The 5,239-nt window shown below is 40.0% G+C and overlaps 1 non-coding gene across 1 annotated transcript; it reads left to right on the forward strand.

Annotated features, from left to right (window-relative positions):
- Window positions 1-3,361: 3,361 nt before the first annotated feature.
- On the forward strand, window positions 3,362-3,468 carry LOC141722689 (small nucleolar RNA R71). Its single transcript, XR_012575695.1, has one exon. It is a non-coding gene; the product is annotated as a small nucleolar RNA R71 (small nucleolar RNA).
- The last annotated feature ends 1,771 nt before the right edge of the window (window positions 3,469-5,239 follow it).

Genomic DNA, 5,239 nt, shown 5'->3' on the forward strand with positions numbered 1-5,239 from the left:
TAGGGTTCTCTAAACGCGAGAAATGATCAGCGACTTAATTTTCAGTCCCCTTTCTGTCCTTGATCTCTAGTTCAAATTCTTGAAGCAAAAGAACCCATTAAATCAATTTAGGCTTCGAGCCCTTCTTTGAGACGAGATAACGAATTGCTGCATGATCAGTGAAAACTGTCACTTTAGTCCCAAGTAGATAAGATCGAAATTTCTCAAAACCATAGACTATAGCCAACAGTTCTTTCTCCGTAGTAGTATAATTCAGTTAAGCACCATTCAGAGTCTTTTTAGCATAGTAGATCACATGAAATATGTTGTTCTTTCTTTGCCCAAGAACTGCTCCAACTGCATAGTCACTTGCATCGCACATCATATCAAAAGGTTCATTCCAATTATGTGCAGTTATGACATGTGCCGTGATTAAACTCTTCTTCAATATCTCAAAAGTGGCAAGGCACTCGTCATCAAACTTGAAAGGGATATCTTTCTCTAGCAAACTGCATAATGGCTTTGAAATCTTAGAGAAGTCTTTGATGAAACGCCTATGGAAACCCGCATGACCAAGAAAACTGCGAATTCCCTTGACAGGAATTGGTGGAGGAAGATTTTCAGTGACCCCCACCTTGGCTTTGTCCACCTCCAGACCCTTACTAGAAACGTTGTGCCCAAGAATAATGCCCCATCGCACCATAAAGTGACATTTCTCCCGATTGAGAACCAGATTGGTCTCAACACTCCTCTTAAGAACGTGTTCAAGATTCTGCAAGCATTCATCAAAAGAATCGCCAAATACAGAGAAGTCGTCCATGAACACCTCCAGATTCTGGCCAATCATATCAGAAAAGATGGCCATCATACATCTCTGAAATGTGGCTGGTGCACCACACAGACCAAAAGAAACTCGTCTGAAGGCGAAAGTACCAAATGGACAAGTGAAGGTATTCTTCTCCTGATCTTCTAGAGCGATACAAATCTGATTGTAACACGAATAGCCATCCAGAAGACAATAGTACTCATGACCAGCCAATCTGTCAAGCATCTGGTCAATGAAGGGCAAAGGGAATTGATCCTTTCTAGTGGCCTTGTACAGCTTCCTGTAGTCCATACAAACTCTCCACCACGTGGCTGTTCATGTAGGAATAAGCTCATTCTTCTTATTTGCTACCATAGTGATTCCACCTTTCTTTGGCACACATTCAACTGACTCACCCATGAACTGTCAGAATTAGGATAGATGATCCTTGCATCTAGCCACTTAAGAATTTCCTTCTTCACTACTTCCTTCATGATTGGATTAAATCTTCTTTGCTGCTTGACCGTAGGTTTGGTACCTTTCTCTAGCAGAATTTTATACATGCAATAAGAAGGGTTGATTCCCTTGATATCTGTTATAGTCCACCCAATTGCCAATTTGAACTCTCTCAGAATTCTTAAAATCTTCTCCTCATCACTACCTAAAAGGTCAGATGCAATAATCACATGCAGAGTAGAGGCATCACCTAAAAAAGTATACCTCAAATGTTCAGGTAAAAGCTTAAGCTCAGGAGTGGGAGCTTCCTCAATAGATGGCTTGAGGCATTTAGGAGCTTTGTTCAATTCCTCCATTCCAAGAGATTCAGAAGGAATATCAATCTTCCTCTTCCAGGGAGAAGCATTCAGAAATTGCAATTGTTCTTCACCTTCGTCATCTTCACTATCTGAATTCCCCAATAAGGCCTTCTCTAAGGCATCAGACCTCAGCAATTGATCAAGTTCCGACGTCACCGTAAAATTGACCAACTCCACCTTTAAGCACTCCTCATTTTCCGTAGGAAATTTCATAGCATTGAACATATTAAAAGTTACATCCTAATCCAGCACTCGCATTATGAGTTCACTTTTCTACACATCTATCAAGTTTTGGCCAGTTTCCAAGAAAGGTCTTCCCAAAATTATGGGAATCTTCTTATCCTCCTTGAAATCAAGAATTACGAAATCAGCAGGGAAGATGAGTTTATTAACCTTGACCAAGACATCCTCCACAATACCTCGTGGATATGTAATAGAACGATCGGCCAACTGTAAAGTCATATAAGTCGGTTTTGGATCAGGTAAGTCCAACTGCTTGAAGATTGACAAAGACATCCAATTGATGCTAGCTCCCAAGTCACATAAGCATCTGTCAAAAGACACTTTTCCAATAGTGCATGGAATAGTGATGCTTCCTGGATCCTTAAGCTTAGGAGGCAACTTCTATTGCAGCACAGCACAGGATTCCTCCGTGTGAGCGACAGTCTCTAAATCATCTAGCTTCACTTTCCGAGAGAGTATACCTTTCATAAACTTTGTGTAACTAGGCATCTGTTCAAGAGCCTCAGTGAAAGGTATGTTGATGTGAAGTTTCTTGAACACCTCCAAAAAATTCTCAAATTGCTTATCCAGCTTTTTCTTCTGCAGCCGCTTAGGAAAAGGGGGTGGAGGATAGATCTGTTTCTCCCCTGTATTACCCTCAGGAGGAGTGTGCTCAACAGTAGTCTTCCTTGGTTCCACTTCTAATTTCTGCTGCTCTACTTCTTCTTCAGCCCCAGCTTCTTTAGTTAAAACTTAAGTTTGTTCAGGATTCATAACCTTTCCAGACCTCAAGGTGATTGCCTTTACCTGCTCCTTGGCTTCCCTCTTTCCTGGCACTTCAGTGGCACTAGGTAATGTACCAGGTTGACGATTTAGCAAGGCATTGGCAATTTGTCCAATTTGATTTTCCAAGGTCTTGATAGAAACAACTTGACTCTTGCACATAAGCTTCAAGTCCTCTAATTCAGATATTTCATTAGCTTGTTGCAGCTGAAGTTGCTGCCTTGGTGCATATTACGGTTGCTGAAAACTAGGGGGGCTGTACTACTCAGCTAGATACTGCTGATAAGGCTGTTAAACCACATTCTGAGCGTTGCTCCAACTGAAATTAGGATGATTGTGGTTGTTGGGATGCTAAGTGGCTGGAACAGGTTTCTGCGAATGCTGAAATTTGTTCACGAACTGAGCTGATTCACTAGAAATTATGCACTGATCAGTCTCAAGGGCACCTGCACAAAGCTCACATACACTAGCGATTTGATTAACTCCATAATTAGTCAACGTGTCCACCTTCATCATCAAAGCCTTAAGTTGGGCAGCTATAGCAGTTGCTGCATCCAACTTTAGAATTCCTGGTACTTCCCCCTGAGTCAGTCTCTGGGAATGATTCTGGTATTCATTAGTAGCCATCAGTTCAATCAATTCATAAGCTTCATCATAGTTCTTAGCCCAAAAGGCACCTCCTGATGCTGCATCGAGCATGGGTCTAGAAGTAGCACCCAATCCATTATAGAAATAGTTTATAATCATCCAATCAGGCATGCCATGGTGTGGGCACTTCCTTAGCATCTCCTTATATCGATCCCAAGCCTCACACAGAGATTCACCAGTTTGCTGAGCAAATTGAGTAAGAGCATTCTTGATTGCAGAAGTCTTCACCATAGGAAATAATTTAGTGAGAAACTTTTGAGACAGATCTTCCCAAGTGGTGATAGACCCTGATGATAGAGAATGTAACCAGCACTTTTCTTTATCCCTCAGAGAGAATGGGAAGAGTCGCGGCTTGATAGCATCTTCAGTCACACCATTGAACTTGAAAGTGTCGCAGATCTTGATGAAATCCTTGATGTGCATGTTGGGGTCTTCAGTAGGAGAACCCCCAAACTGAACTGAGTTCTATATCATCTGAATCGTGCATAACTTGATCTCAAAAGCGTTAGCCGAGATTGCTGGTCTGATGATACTCGACTGAATGTCATTGATCTTAGGCCGAGAATAATTCATCAAGGCCTTAGGATTTTCCGCTTGATCTCCCATCACTACTAAAACTGGTTCCTCAACTTTCTCTTCTTCTTCAAACTTCTCTTCTTCTTCAAAAACTTCCCTTCGAACCACGACAACTTCTTCCTCAGCTTTATCCAGAGTTCTCTTACGAGACCGCGAACGCGTATGCATACACGCTCGCTAGAGTACCTGAAATAAGACAAGGAAGTACATAAGTAACAATGTCCGAGTCAGTGAACTTTAACGATCACTGATGATGAACACATAAACAAAAAATTAACACTGCAGTCCCCGGCAGTGGTGCCAAAAATTTGTTAGTCGCTAAACACGCTCTAATAATACACGCAAGTTTATGTGTTCGCAAGTAATATAGAATTATTTCTAGTTCGTTCCCACAGAGACTGACTTTGGTTAATGATGTAATTTATGCACTTATGCACCGATGATATGGTTATTATCCAATGCTAAGACGATAACAAATTGGGTTAATTATAACTATGAATTTAAACTAACAATTATAACTAAGAGAGTAAAGAGAGTTATATATTATATGAGACAAACATGGGATTCTAACTTCATTAAATACTTCATTCAATAGCCTTATTGTTCTTAACCTTAGCATGCAATGGTGGTGACACTAATCAGATAACACGAAACTGCTAAATGCCAACTTTCATTGCACGGATAACATACTACCAGATTTCCACAAAAGAGATAGAAGCTGAATAGAAACCAATTATATTGAGACCCTATATGTCTATAGAATTTGACAACATAAAGGTTTGAAGCACAAGTTATCTATCATAATTACACATGGTAAGTAAGATGGTTAAAATTACCCACGAAGTATGCATAACAATACATGAACCTATGCTAGCATGGCAAGATCTAAATCCTTAAATTCACTGTCGCTTCATTAAAGATTAACACACTATCTTATAAGTTCGCGACTCTTATAAGACGAATAAGCACAACCAATACTAGGTTATCATACAATCACCACACACTAAGGCATCGAAACAATTTAACTAAAAAAATCCAAAAGTAAATCCGCTAGAACCCCCATGATAACGATTAGCCCATAATCGGACTCATCATCAACGTGGGTTCCGATGAAAGCATGGTATAATAAATGCAGTCTTTATAACAATAAACAAAACAAAGTTCACACAAGAGTATAGGTTCAACAAAACAAGAAACGAGCATCCAAGATTACAACTCAAAACAAAGATTCACAAGAATAAACTAGATCATCTTCGCCTTTGTTTAATTGTGCTATAGGTCTCTTGTCGTCTTCTCCTTAAGCTATGTTACGTCTCCTTCTGATAAGATATAAAAAACGAGCTTTAAAATTGTTTATATAGCATCCCCATGCAAGTTTGAAGTCTTCCTCTAGAATCATGATTCTCATATC

The sequence above is a fragment of the Apium graveolens genome, chromosome 4, assembly GCF_009905375.1.
Source record: "Apium graveolens cultivar Ventura chromosome 4, ASM990537v1, whole genome shotgun sequence".
Classification (NCBI taxonomy): Eukaryota; Viridiplantae; Streptophyta; class Magnoliopsida; order Apiales; family Apiaceae; genus Apium; species Apium graveolens.